Consider the following 15,149-nt stretch of genomic DNA (forward strand, 5'->3'; position numbering starts at 1 on the left):
AAGATAAGCCCTTGTAAGACTGAAACAGGTTTTTTGTTTGCAAGGGTGTAGATGCAAATGTTTTAAGGAATAAGCCAGCAGAAAAACTTTCTGGAGGAGAACGGATGGGAAATGTAGAAGGTTATTATCTACCAAAATGCTTAAGAAAGCATAATGAAGTGGAGGTTGTGCTTAAGGACCAAGACTTGTAAGGAATTTGAGACCTGAGCTGGCAACATAATTGTGCTAGCTTTTGAATTTACCAGAAGTCTATTTTGTGAAAACTGCAGCTGGTCTGCATGCTTTTTTTATGAAATACAGTTGCATTTGTGGAGGACCCAAGCAGTGCTGCTATGTGGAAAAGCAAGTGATCTCAAAGATGTTTACTTCTGCATGGAAACATTCCCAGACAAAGAAGGAATCAAACCCCCTCCCTAGAAAGATTAAGTTCAGGCAATTCCTTCCGTACAGTATCTTGTTCTTTTCTTATGTTGACAGTCTTCATACTTGTAACCACTAAACTTCATCATCTTACTCTCATTCTTTATGTGCACTATTTGTTTCTCAAGGCAAGTGGCATGAAAAGTCATCTTGTATTTAAAGTACTTCCACTTAAACTTGTAGTAAGATTGGGAGTAAGACATTTTGAACTTTGTAGTCTGTGATTAAAAGTTTTAGCAGCTGTTGCTGTAAAGACTTAAATATGCTTCCAACTTTTTTTCACACAGGTATCTCATCAGCTTGGAGGTAGTTGAATACCTACAGGACCCAGGCATAAAGTAGGTATGATAGCATTTTATTTGATATTAATAATATTTCTGGAACATATAATTACTGGAATGGTTGTGTGCTCTTTGGCATTAGTCTACATGAAAGACTGGGTTTTATTAAACAGGGGCATAGCTGTAAGAAACCCCACACTTAATAATATTGCTTTGCAAAGCAAATGAGTGTACCTGTGCCTGCCAATTAAATTGTAACGTGGGTGGAATAATTAATTTGGATCCTAGGCAAGGAACATATTGCAGATTTTTTAAAATTTTTTTTATTTAGGCTGACAGGGGGGTGCCCAGGTTAAGATTACATCCATTTTTCCTGCCTTACACCCTTGTGCATGGCATGGATGCAGCTGCTTGCTTCTACAGATCTCCCCCCGCAACAATCAAATCTGGGATGTGTGTGGGGGGGTGTCTTTACAAGTAGCAGTTTTCTGCTATTGTAGGGACAGATTTTTCCCCCCCATATTCTAACTCAGAACAGATAAACTTGTGCTTCTCTTCAATGAATGCTGAAATTCATCATCAGTCAGCAAAACTGAAGTGACACAGACTTCTGTACATTTAAAAGCATTGCTTACAGTTTTGCTGAGTCACAGCCAAAATCAGAAAAACATTAACACGATGACTGCTGCAATTCAGTTCTGGTGATGTAAGGAAATGCTGCGATGTTTGAGATCATATGTACAAACCCATTGGTAGACTAGTCGATATAAGCAGGCTTCTTAGAAGAAAGGAAAATCCCAAAGGGAAAAATAATGTTAGGTTACAGATCCCCAACCGTAGTAAGCAAACCACTTTCAAGTGGTACATGAGGGCAAGTCCTGACCACCTGTGTGGAAGATACCAACCCATCAGCAGTGCAAGTTCCTGGCTGCAGGGGCAGCAGGAAGGACGGAGGTGAAGACCTGGCGGATGGAGCTGGATCCCACCTTATGTGCGCGGGGAAGGCAGATGTCCTACTGCGTGAGGGTATGAGAGACGCTGTGAGAGCGAGTGGAGAAAGACGCGTGCCGAAAAAGACGGAGGCAGAGGGAGTGGAGGCTCGTCTCTTGCCCGCGCGCAGGAGGGCTGCCAAGGGTGACTGAGCAAGCTGTTTGGGAACCCCCACAACACGTGGTGCTCTCACCTGTGCCACAGGCCTTCTGGTGCACAGGCAATACCCAGGCGAAAGGTTCGCCTGCCTGCAGTCTCCTTGTCACTCATGCCCTTTTACCAAGTCACCTGGATCATCCTCAGAGGTAAGAGTTCCCACGGTTTGTCCATGTATCTAATTCCTCCAAAACCGGGTGGTTCTTCAGATACACTGTTATGTATTACAGTGTTATAAAGCTTGACCTTTAAACCTCTATCATTCTTTCTACAACAATGATTGTACTCCGTCAGTCAGTGGGCACAAAACTGGAGATATTTGGTCAGTTCACTGGAACGCTATTTTTAGCACAAGCAAACAGAAACCAGACTGGCTCATGATCAGCCCTTTGGGGAAAGGGAGGTAGAAGGATGAAGAGAGAGGAAGAGACTTCTCTTGAAGATTTTCCCTGTTAGTCACAGCACTGAGGAAAAAAACCTCCATATGGAACAGATCATGTAAGGCCTTTAAAATGTATTTGCAGAGACTGTACAGTTTCTTAAAGGAACTTGGAATACTCTGTGGTTTGGGGTTTTTGTTCTTATATTTCCCATTTGGGGATGTATGTGCATTTTCATTTGTTTTAATTTGGCCCGAGTTAAATGCATGAGCCAGTAGTTTGTTTTATTATCATCCTTGAAAGATCCGTTCATAAAGGAAAATCATTCCCTGATTCCCCCAATGGGAAAGAGTTACAAATGCTTCTCTCCCAGTAGCTTCATTAGAGAGGTTTTTGCTGCCTCTTTTTTTTTTTTTTTAATTGGCGTGCAAACGAAGGCTGAATTTTTGTCCCGAGCACAAGGCCAGAGCGTAGTGTGCTGAGGCAAAGATGTGCGCACAGTCGGATGCTGAATTCAGGTATGGAGCAGCCATTCAGTGCAGGAGGTCATGACCAGTGGGCTGGGTTTATCGGAGCTACCAGTCACATCTGAAATTACTTGTCCTTTCCCCATTTGCCTTGTTGAGCAACTTTGTGAAGTGCCATTCCAGAATATTAATCGTGGAGTCCGGCCGTCCGTGATCTGCCTTTCCTGCCTGATAGGACAGCGATGGTTCGCAAGGAAGGAGGGGTGGAGTGGGACTTACCCCTTGGTGATAACTATGCTCTAATTCTGCAATGTGAATACATGTTATGCGTAAGAATGGCTGTCATTAAAACACTTGAGGGTTTTTTTTTTTCTTTAGTTGAGAAGCTAATATAGTCCCACTTATTAAATACAAACCTTTGGTTTGAAATGTGGCCAAAATTAATTCATAAATGTGTTAATCTTTTTTAAAATTCAGCACTGGTCTGAAGCATATTCAACGTGCATGTTGGGAAAGAGCTCTGGGCTTTTGAATTAACGATACAGAAACAGACCCTGCCAGAGCTTTTTTTTTTTTCCTTTTCTTTTTTTTTTTTTAGAGGATGTCAGTGAGAACAGGTAAGATGAGGGCAAAAACTGAAACTTCCCGCTTTTCTGAATTACTGCTGTAATTACTTGTTTTGACATCTTAAAACTAGGAGCTATTCTAACCTCCCAAATTTCCTCATGTTCCACGTGCTCTATATTAGCATGGGTAGAGGGTGAAAATATGTTATCGAGCAAAAGCAACAGAGCTCTACTAAATGTGAATCATGGAACAAGGTTTTACAGGAAACCAAGGACTTGGTTAGGGCTCTGAAGAATAAGGACCACTGAATGCATACGAAGAATTCAGGCTTTATTTAAGCAGTTTGTCTCTTCGTGTGTGTCTTACACAACACACACATAAAAAAATATTAAAAAGTGACTTTAAGCTCACCTTTTCAAAGAAGATGGTGGGGCAGACTGCCAGGAGGCAGGTGTAGTCTCTAGAAGTCCTTTGAATTTGCTTTTCACGGACAGTACTTGTGGGTGGACCTGCCCCCTTCGCATTTTGGCAATGATGTGGACTCATTTACAGAAGCTCTCACGATTTAATACCAATGTTGTGCGTTAAATCATCGAATTTAAAACCCGTGGTAGCGGAGAGGAGCCTGCAGAGAGCCGGGCAAGGCGGGGACGGAGCTGCCCCGGCAGCGGAGGGAGGGCCGGGCAGCCGAGCGCTTGCTCCCTGCGTGAAAACAGTAGCTGGTTTTCTTTTTTTTCTCCCCCTTTTTTTTTTTTTTTCCTTTTTTCTCTTTTCCTCCCTTCTTCTTCCCGGGGCTGTAATCCGACTGCTCTCTTTGGCTCGGCTCCAGAGACAAGTCCGAGTGCTTAATCTCTTTTCCCCCCTTTCCCAGCCTCCAGGGGAGGAGGAGGAGGAGAAGGAGAAGGGGAGCGGAGCGGAGTCAGCTGCAGCCCGGGGCCGGGCCGGGCCTCCCTGGGGAGGGGCTGAGGCAGCGGCTCGGCTGCGGGAGCTGCATGGAGGAGGGGAGTTTCACAGACTCCCCTGCCTGGACGGGAGGAGGAGGAGGAGGAAGTTTGGGGATTAAGTCGTTGCCCGCAGCCCGAGCACACGGAGGCAGCCGGGGCGCGGCTGCGGGGGGGGACACCCGGCGGTGCCGCTGAATGAGCTACGGGGAGGCGGATAACCCCTGCGCCCCTGCGCCTGGATTTTAAACGGGAGGAAGAGCGGGTGTGCGAGGGCAGAGGACGGCGAGAGGCCGCCGGTGAGCGGGGGCTTTGTTTGCGCGGGGCGCCGGGGAGGGGGCGGCGGCGGCTCCCGGCCGGGGGCGGGGGGTGGTCGGTCGGTCGGTCGGTCGGTGAGTGAGGCACCCGGTGCCCTGCAACCCCCTGAAACCACCCGGGCGGCCCCAGCTCCCGGCCCCCGGGGGTCTGGCGGGGAGCGGGCGTTTTGTGTCGGCAGCCTTTGTGCGAGCCCCGCCGCCCCCCGCTCCTCTCCCCGCCTCCGGCAGCCGGCGGCAGCGGGCACCGTGAGTTCACCGGGGCTCCGGCCGCGGCCGGCTGCCCTTCGCTTTGCCCGCCGGGGCGCTTTGTGTCCGGCCGCTCCGCCGGGGCGAAGGGGCAGCCTGTGCACGCCTGGGCTGCACCGTGCTTGCTGCACGCCGGGCTTAGCCCAGGTCCGACGGGTTCATCGAGCCTTTCGGGGAGGCAGGAGGTGTTTCTTTTAACATACGGTAAAATTGCACGGCGTTTCAGGCTTTGTGCAGATGCTTTAGCAAACCTGTGCCTTCTGGAAAACTCTGTTCCAAAAAGCCCCTCAATTTTTGATGTTTTAAAGCAACGTTAATTGGATTGTGGTAAGTGTGGCCTAAAGAGGGCTAAAAATACGATTGACTTTATCGTTAAGTAGCAGGAACACTTACTCTGGGGAGGGGAGAAGAGGGAGAGGCGGTCGGGGCAGGCAGTGTCCTGCTGTCCTGTGGGAGCCGGGATGTGTTTCCCCATCTCCTGCCCCTGCCTTTTCCCTGCTTTTGCGGGTTGCGTGTCCCAGTCCCTCTCCCCTTGCTGAACGAGAAGCCCTTCAGAGCTCACCCTTCAGGTCGCGCTGACAGACCTGGGGCGCCCGTGGCCTTCTCTTCCCCAGCCACCGCGCTCCAAGTGGGAGAGCAAGGGACCCGAAACAAACTCAGCTGTACATTCAGAAGCTGGCTTCCAATACGGTCTCTCTTGGGTTGGCTTTTTTCCTCCTTTAATTATTAATTGGCAGACTCAAAACCAGCTGTGGCCTTGCTTTTTTCTTTTAATCTTTGCTGGTACTTCAGCAATTTAATAATGCTGCCTAGAGAACCTGATGACTTATAGGTGTTTTGAAAGCTGTGTAATAAGAGCCTACTAATAGGCTTCTTTTGCTACTGTTTCGTTCTTGGAGGGAGCAATCTCTGCTGCCGGCGAGCTGCGGTTCAAATTTCCACAAGCGTTTGTTGCCCGTGCCTCTAGCTAAATTTATAAAGGAATCCTGTTAGCGTGTACAAAGCTAAATCTGGCTGTAGCAACTCCTGGCTGTGTAATTCACTGTGGTTGGCAAGGCACAATATATAGCTTCCTTGAGATTTATTTTTAAAATTTTTTTTTTTTTGGTGTGTGTGGCGTGTAGTTGTCATAATTTTGGGAACTCTTTACCAATGTGTGTGTGGGTGCTTTGAGATGAAAACATAAAGAGTTATGCTAAGGTTAGAGAATGTATTAATAGGGTGCTTGTCTTGAAAATACGAGATGGCAGTTTGAGATCAGCCTCTTAATGAATATTAGTATTGTTCTCAGGTCCGTGCAGATGCTTGGCTATTAAAGTTTGACTCTCTGCTTCTCCTCTGTGTTCTAAGCTGATGAACTAGAAATGATGCAAAACGCTTCGATAAAATGTTCAGTTTTAAATGTGTTCATTTATGGGAATGCTGGCTCTTTGTCACAGACCTAGAGAGCCCTAGGTAAACAACGTCGACCTGTGGCCATACCACGGAGTGCATCCCTGCAAAGGCATGTTACGATTCTAACACTAGGTGTTAATGTGTCATTTTTCTTGTTGTTTTACTTATGATTTTCAGAAAAAGAGAAAAAAAAAAAAAAAAAGAGGTGTGTAGTCAAATTGGTTTGTAATTTATGGTCTTACTTGATAACATCTTGCAAAGACGGTATTGACTTGATTTTTAAGTGAGGGTAGATGTTAAGAATGCACAGCTTTGGAAATCTGCAAGAAGCGAGCTTAGTTTGTTGGCAGCTCTCACGGTTTCAGGACATCTGCTAATGTGTTCTCCTTCTTCCTCGGGCAGGATGTGAGAATACAAGTTAACTGTCCAAAGGCATACTTTGGGCCGCAGGGGGTTGTTGATTGTGAAGCCTTGGCATAAACTGTGCCCAGTAGAAAAGGTTTGGAGCTGACTGACTGAGCTCTTGGTACCTTCCTGTGAGGTGTGGGTTTTTTGGTGTGGGTTTTCTTGGTTTTTGGTAGTTTTTTTTGTTTTGTGTTTTTTTTTATGGGGTTGTGTTTTTTGTTTTTTTTTTTTTTTTTTTTGTGTTATTTTATTTTAAACCTTTGTTGTGACCTAAAAGGTTAAAACTAGAAGGGAAGTGAAAATATCTGCTCACTTGTTTAATAAGTCATTTAGGCAAGTCCTGCGTTTGTGGTACTTTTTGCTGCTGTTATCTGTATAGGTTGGTACGGTTGAACCTTTCACTGATGCAGTTTTTCATGTGGCACTGGTATTAGTATTTTTGCTAAGTCATTTGGAGCAGTGTGCGTGTTTGAAAGCTTCCTCATGTGCATTTGTTTGGGTTGCCATATACCTGTCATCCTCTGCCTTTCCTATGCTTGTGGTTTTTTGGCTCCAATTCAGGAAAGGCTTTTTAAGCCCTGCTAACTAGATAGGGTTATAGCAACTGATGAAGGCACATACTTGAAGTAGCGCTTTATTATCTTTGAATGCAAACTCTGCAGTGCACAGCTGATCTGTTTTTTGTAACTGTATAACACTAACAGGAGTGTAATTGTGATAGCGGCTTCTGTCATTTTACCTTACTGAAAAGGTTATTGGTAACAGGGATAGCTGAAGCTCTGTGATAGCATCACCCATACAACTTGTAGGCTCTGATGAGTACTTTTGAGATCAACCCAAAGACAGGGCTAACAAGAACACGATTACAAAATCTGCTGTTAGTAATTTTGAAGAATACTTCCACAGATTAACCTGAGATACTGCTATTAAAAAAAAAAAGTTTTTGTACAGAGGTATCATCTCTAAAATTTAAGTGTGCCCTTTATGTTTAAAAAAGATCAACCCCAAACCAAAACAATTCCTAGGGAAGGATACTACAAAATATGTGAACTCAGAATGGACAGGTTTTTTGGTTTTATCTCTTATTTAAGTCCCAAATAACAGTCTTTTAACAGATATTTAGCACACTTAGTAAAGAATACCAAAGATTCGTTCAAATGTTGATTTTTATTTATTTGTTTGTTTATTTCCCTGATGCTTGGTTGCCATTCCAGCAGTTTCTGCGCAGTGCCAAGTCTCTTCCCCAGCCAAGCCAGAGCTGCGATTCTTGGCCTTTGGAGCATGGGGTTGTGAAGGGGAGAGGCGCCATATTGCTGGGTGGCGGTTGAAGGTGACGGTCAGCATGGCCCTGTCATGTACCCCAAGTCCATAGGGTCAGATGCGCTGGGTCAGGAAATAATTGAAACATCCAATCTGATAGTGAAGGGCAGCCATTTGCAGGACTCTGATTAGAAGCATTTCTCAGATTAGACATTGGAAAGCTGTGGCAGTTAGAAGTTAGTACAAAGGAATTAATCTGATGTGCATTCCCTTTTGTATTTGGTCATGTGTTGAGAAGGATGATTGCTGTGTTAGAGAAACACATTTTATTGGCACGTTAAATTAGTTATGGCTTTAAGTTACTTTGCCATAAATTTCTTAGAGGCCAAGAGTAGTGCACAGATCTTTAGCTAGAATATACAACAGAAGATAGAATAATGGCATATGAAGAAATGCAAGTTAGTAATGTAATGTCTACTGGAGATGTTTGGAGTATTTGTGATTATATATGGCGGTCCTCTTACAATGAGCTAGAATTTTTGCTTGTGGCAACAATGAAGGTGTCTTACCACTACTTACTCTAAACAGCATTTTGCTTTTGTAGTGTTGAGGGGTAAAAAAAAAAAAAAAAAAAATTATTGCAGCCCTCAGCAAAGCCTGGAGTGGCAGAAAGACTTGCAGAGGTGTTGCTGAATGGTTGGAGAACCTGCATTACTGTGGTTACACAGGAAGAATTTTAGTTTGTAGGACTGGCAATGAGGAAAAAAGTGGAAGAAAGCATTATTCTTGTAAACTGAGAATGCAGAGGACATGGAACCTATAGGGTTTTTTCCCTCCCTTTTTTAAAGATGCTTTTCAAAGCATTTCTAATAGCTGCTCATTTAATAGTTGATTAAGCCTCTCATCCTGGGAGACTAACCAAAACCACATAAAGAGTTGTGCTTCATCACCAATCCCAGACAGTGTTCTCCCCACCCCAGTCATGGCTCAGACTTCCCAAACTTGTGTGTTTGGTTTATTAACCGTTAATCTTGTAATATTTTTCAGTTCCTTTTGGTTTTTAAGCCTATTAAAGTCATATTTTCCATTTCTTTTGTTGTAACTGTAATGCACAGAAACTTCTTTTCTGAAAGAACAGCTGAGATTCCCATGAGATATCACGGCTGCATGACTTTGGGCTTCAGAAAAACATCACACATCAGAGTGAGCGGGTGGAACCGCAGAGCTGAGGGGGTAACAGGAGCAGAGCGAGTGAAGAGGTAAAGTCAGTCTTAGGTACATCACCAGTGGAATGGCAACAGTTATGACTGGAAGTATGAGAGCCTTTTATATATGTGGTTAAGAATACAAGACATGAATGTGAACTGTTTAAATAATGACTTAAAGTATCAGCAAAGCCTGTTTGTGTTAATTCAGTTTCCAAAGGAGTGTGTGTTTGAGAGAGAAACTATCTCTTAGTGTTAAAAGTTTCTCAAGTCACTTTAAGGATATAAATAATTTCTTTTATTTGTGGTTGTTGTATCAAATAGGTCTGTCTAGTCTGATTCACCAAAAGTTGAGTTTATATGAACTTGGCCTAAAATAGGTTTAACTGCAAATTTGATTACAAGTGCAGGAAAAGAAAGGGGCCTAGTCAGGGTGGACTGGGGAAGGAAATGGAGGGAAAAGCTGCTGATACTTATCAAGGAGGCCTGAAAGAAGCAGCTGTCCAAGCAAAGTTACAAGCTGCTTAAAACCACTGTCAGCTGCTGACTGGGGCACCTTCTGAAGGACCTAGTTATGGAGGTGATCACTGCCTGTGGTCTTGCTAATTATGATGCAGAGCATTGCTGTGAAAGTACAAAGCAAGGTGTTGGTCTAAAAATTTATCTAGAAGAGAGATTTGATGCATTTGACTTATTTTCTTCCTTCCTTCCTTGGCATGAGCTCCACTAGTCCTGCTTCCTGGTCCTCTATGGGGCAATGGGTGGTTATCTAGTGGAAGTTGCATGTGTGTTTTATAAGTGTAGTGAAGAGGTATAGCTTGGGCTGGCAGCTGTTTCCCATGCAAACTTGTGATTGGAGCAGTGCTAATTACCTTTGAATCCTATAAGTCTTGCTTGCCTGCTTTGTCATTGAGTTTCGGACTGCAAGTGGTGCCAAGCCTCTTCCTGTAAGCATGCGTTCTGTAGAAACTTGCATGCGAGACCTGCCCAGATGTTTTAAAACCTAACTTAATGAATGTTAACACCGAAATATTTGAACATTCGTATCCATTCAGACATTTCAGGATCACGCCCCAGGCATTAGTATCGTGCAGCTAATGTTTTTGACTGATAGGATGCATGCATGCTCTCCCTGGAAGTACTGAGCAGGGGTAAAAATGGTGTCATGGGAACAGTGATTGAATCACCTGCTCAGTTGCCTACTCAGAGCTGTTGTAGATAAAACCTCGATACCTAGCTCAGGAATGAGAAGGCTGTTTGGATTGCCCTAAGGAGCACTGTCAAGGACAGCGTAACAGCCAGCTTCCTTTCACGGTCATGGTTGACATCTTTCAGCATTGTCATCTGGGTGTGGGCTTCCAGGTCAGCTTCTGCCTTTAATCAGCCCACATGAGTAGTCTCTATCTCCTAGATTTAGTGCATAGGCTCTAGTGCTTGTGCTTTCTCCCATGCTTCTGCTTGTGTTAGGTGGAGTTATCTGTAAACACAGGCAAGTTCTCCTCCCTAACCTCCTGTAAACTCTTCTTTGTTAAAGTATTTACCAAAGTTTACCCCCCTGCATGTCCCCTAAGATTAGATACAGTGTCTGCTGCAGCTTTGTTGTGATTTCTACATACCAGTATCAACTTGCTGTTTTTCTTTTTTCCCTTTTTTTTTTTTTTTTTTTGTTTTGTTTGTGTTGTCTGTTCTGGTGAGTCCAGGTTCGTAGTTGAGGTCCCAATGCATTTCAGAAATACAGTGGCAGAACTACTTGCTCTCTGCTGCTGCCACTGATCTGTGGTACTTCAGTCTAAAGTAACATCGTGCTTTGTGTCCTTGATACCTGATATGAAGGAAAAATTATAGTTCCTTCTTTGTAAAGAATTTTGAAAATAGATGGGTGAAATGAAGAACTACTTATTATGCAAGTCTGTAATCTTCTTTATCACTTCAGTATGCACAAAGCTTTCCCCTTGCTGTTCAACCTGCAACCAAGTTAATAGCAGCAGAAACATCATTTTACCTTGCAAGCAGGTTTGGTGCTGCTGAGATTAGCATGCTTCACACTCAAGCATGTCACTGTTTACTTTCCAATTTCCTCTCATTATCCTGATAACATACCTTGTGTGGTTGCTCACAGAGCTGTCATACTTTAGTGTCTGAGTGATGTCATCGTAGACTTCAGCCCATTGCAGAAACAGTAATTTCTTTGAAGAATAAGCAGTCTTGGCCTATTTGAATGGTAGACAAAGATGTATTTAACAATGAATCATTACTGAATTTGGAGAGACAGCTTGCGTTCCCTCATACACTACCAGCATATGAAGGTTGTAATCTCTCCTTTCTGTCAGTCTTCTCTGATAATTGTCAGTCTCTGTCATGTTAGGTGAGTCTGAAGTCATAAATCTCTGATTTGGTCTATCTTGGTCATTTTGTGCTCCTGCCGCCTTGAGGCGGTTGCTGTCTCTGTCCTGCAGGCAGAGAGGCCCACTTGCCATACTCCTCACTGGATGTAGCCTTTTACAATCCTTGCCTTTTCAGGTTGGTTATGCTGTGAAGTCTCTTCTGTCTTGTGGTAGGAGGGTATTGTCTCAAGTATCTCCTTCTCCTGAGCATGAACTCATTTAACTTTGAGTTTTTCCCAGATTTCCAGGGGAAAGCCATTAACTTCTCTTCTGAATATCTACCTGCAGGACCAGGCTTTCTGCAGACCTTTCCTTCAGGAATCACTTTCCTCTTTTTCATAAAGTCTATCAGTGGGGAAATGCAGAATAAAGCATTGAGAAAACCCTATCTTTCTTCTTGTGTGAAGGACAGAGTGGTTTGCCAAGGCACAAGCCGTGCTGAGGAGTTTAGAGCTGATCTCCTGCACGGTGACTCAGCCCGGTGATCTCCATTGCTGCAGCTTGCACTTTGCCACTTTATCTGCAGCGTCACTCTCTTCCGGTAGCGTGACCTGTTACAACACAGGCGTGCTTCCTCGGCCATGGCTGTACATGCCAACAACGTCCCTCGCGTTCTTCAGTCTCACAGCTAAGCCATCCTGCTGCTCCCATGCACGGTGCAGATCCAAAAGCAAACGTATTGAAGAGGTTCTTCCTGCAACTCTGCAGCAGAGGTCCTGCCAATAAACCACCCCTCTTGTCAAATGCACCCAAAGGATTTGACTCTTGCACTCCTCAGGCCCCTCCAAAGCAGTTTGTTCATCCAAAGTGCAGCATAGGCACTGAATCAGATTCCCACAAGGTCAAAGCAAAGCAGAATAGGCATTTTTCTTCTGCCCTTCATTGGTGAAGCTTTGATGTGGTGGAACCTATGATATGCACAGGTGGGGTATAGAGGAGAAGGGATTTCTTCCACACGCCACTGTGTGCTGTTTGGGTAGGATAGGAGCTGTGTCTACTTTTCAAGGAAGAATTCTGGAAAAAACAAAACCACAACCAGCTGGTTTGCTGTCTTAAGAAGAAAAGCTGGTCATCAGCCTTTGTCACTAAAGATCTGTTGCTTTCTAGTCTCTTTCGTCTTTAGGGGACAGTGCTTCCATGCATACCTGACAGATTCATCTGCCCACCCTGGCTGCGTGCATTATGCAGCTGTTTAAGCTTCCAGAGGGGTATGGGTGCCAGGGCCATCTGACTGCCTCTTCGTGGCTGCTGTCTTGTAGTGATGAGGAGTCTGCCCACTATATGGTTGTTTTTTTTCCTTTTGCTCTTCTTTAAATCAGTGCCTGTGCTGCATGAAGAGTCCTTTTTGTTTTTAATAGAGGATCAGTGATGCCCGTCTTCTGACAATTTCAGAAAAATGTACTGGGCTGGTTTCTCTTATTTGTTAGTTGTAAATGTTGAGTCATATCAGGAGGTGATTAGTTCTGGTACGTGGGTCAGAGTTACTTGTCTATGCCCATGCTTGCCCAACACAGACTTCTTTCCTGGGGACAGTTTGAGGTCCTACTAGGGATGGTCTGGAGGAGTTCTGGCAAAGATTCACTCTTAGCTGATGACCTTCTCACGCAACTCAGCCTTTGTGGTGTTCACTGTTGTGAATGAGTAGAGTGAAGGCAACTCCAGGAGCGCTGCATGTACTTAGCCTATGAAATTAACTTAATATATCTGGGAAAGCACTCAGCTGATTGCATGTGGAATAAATCCATTTCCTTGGGATACAGCACATCTTCTGTCTGTTCATCACAGTTACGTCATGTGATGAGAAGGTGCTACAGTATGTGGCCTTCCCTGGGTGCTGTAATAGGGAAGCTGCTTTCCTTGGCCAAAAAAGTTGGGCTTTAAGTACTGGCATATAATTCAGTAAAAATCATGTCAAATAAATTCTTAACTTTAGTCCTCATCACTGGTGATTAAACCTGCACAATGGTTTGCTGTCTAATATGTGAACTTCTATTAAGAATTTTATTCTCGGCTTTTCTTAGAGGATCACTATGTGGAATTGTTTGGCAAGAGTATTTGTTATAAAATACTACAGTATATATTGATGCCATTTTACTATGTTGAATACACAATATGATCCAAGTTGTAAGGATGAAGTTGTCTGGATGTGAGAAGTGATTTAGTATGGTTGGGGACCAGGTAAGAGCAGGGATGACAATAAATGGAATGAATGTCTTGATACCCTACTTGTAATCTAAGCAGGTTCCCACTGGTAAGTTTGTGGAACACAATTATATGTGGTTGGGTATTTTGGTCTTTTTCCCTAGCAGAAACAGGGTAGGGAAATTCTTAAAAAGCAGAGATTTCAAAACTCAAACCCATCGTTTGAGGGAACCAGTTTATAGGAGTAAAGTAATGATGTTAGCCTTTCACTGAGCATCTCAGTCCAGGACCGTTAGCATGGAAGGGTTGTGTGTCACACTTTTTAGGAAAACTGAGGTGAAGGTGATCTCAAAGTCTCCTAAGAGAATAACGTAAAGCACAATTTTCTTACTGAAAATTATTTTGGTTGCCTCTCATGCAGAGTATACCCAGAAAGAGAATCTGGATTTTACTGAGTTTTGAAAGATAGTTTTCAAGTTTCTGGGCTTTTCATTTAATGTTACAGTGAAATCTCCAGGTGCCAGAATGTTTTTCGTAGGACAGTCAGTCATTATGGTTCAAGTCAACTTAAATATCTGAATGTAGGTTTCTTTGGGGTTTTTGCTTCTTAAACTGCTACTTGCCTGATGCTTTAATTCTATATGTTTTCTAAAAGTGATTAAGAATGCAAAGCTTTTTTATTAACAATTGTGATATATTTCTAGAATAACTAAGGCTATTTTAAAACATGCAAACTTTTTTTAAGATGAAATAGAAATTGTAGGACAAATGGCAGTATATTGGTTAATCAATTTCTTTAAATGGACATGCACGTGTTTTCTTTGTGGTAGTGTTTCTAGTGCAAATGCATGCAATATTCTTACACTGATGTTTGAGAAATAAACTGTCTATTCAGCTAAATTGGTAAAAAAAATCACAGGATAAAAATTAATTTTCCTTACGGATTGTTCTGTTATATAGTATGATAATACCAAGATCTGTAGAAAACTTTCTTGAAAAAGTTAAAGGTTGATAGAAGAACACTCTGTAGTATCCAATAGCTTGTGCTTTAGTTGATTCGGATGCGACTGTAGGACCCTGTCTGAAGTCATCGATCCAAAGGCTTTGAAAGGCTGTTGGGTGCTCTGGGAATTAGAGAATATCTCTCAGCTTTAGGCCAATAATTTTACTCTGGAACTAAGAAGCTGTTATTGATGAACCTTCTATCAAACAAGAGTTCCCCTATAAAAAGTTTAGACTTCTTCAGGATTGTCTGGCTTCCTGATTTTCATTTATTTATATACGCACACACACACAATTTTATATATATATATATATATATATATATATATATATATATATATATACACACACACACACATATACATATATGCACATGTATGTATATATACATATATGCACACATATGTATGTATATTTAAGTGGTTGCGGTTGTGTTGCCAGTCTGTCTCTTTCTAGGGTTCTTAAAGAAATTACTTTCTCTAGCAGTTGAAATGGAGTCCTTTGCCTCTAGAGGATTTGAGACTAGGAAACCTGCATGGACTAAAAGGAAAGTAGGATGGTAATTACAGCTCACTTTGTATTTTTGTTTCA

General features: G+C 43.1%; 1 protein-coding gene across 5 annotated transcripts in view; it reads left to right on the forward strand.

Moving 5' to 3' along the window:
• The first annotated feature begins 4,107 nt into the window (after nucleotides 1-4,107).
• Nucleotides 4,108-15,149, forward strand: part of PLEKHG1 (pleckstrin homology and RhoGEF domain containing G1) — a 140,437-nt gene continuing 129,395 nt past the window's right edge. For 4 of the 5 annotated variants that reach the window (XM_087776768.1, XM_087776766.1, XM_087776770.1 and 1 more), the window contains exon 1: nucleotides 4,108-4,501. The gene's annotated coding sequence lies outside the window, so the exon portion shown is untranslated. The remainder of the gene's footprint in view (nucleotides 4,502-15,149) is intronic. The other variant, XM_087776773.1, reaches the window with a different exon arrangement.

This window comes from Nipponia nippon, unplaced genomic scaffold (genome assembly GCF_047370975.1).
Source record: "Nipponia nippon isolate SJK-2023a ecotype South Korea unplaced genomic scaffold, ASM4737097v1 scaffold_4, whole genome shotgun sequence".
Lineage (NCBI taxonomy): Eukaryota > Metazoa > Chordata > Aves > Pelecaniformes > Threskiornithidae > Nipponia > Nipponia nippon.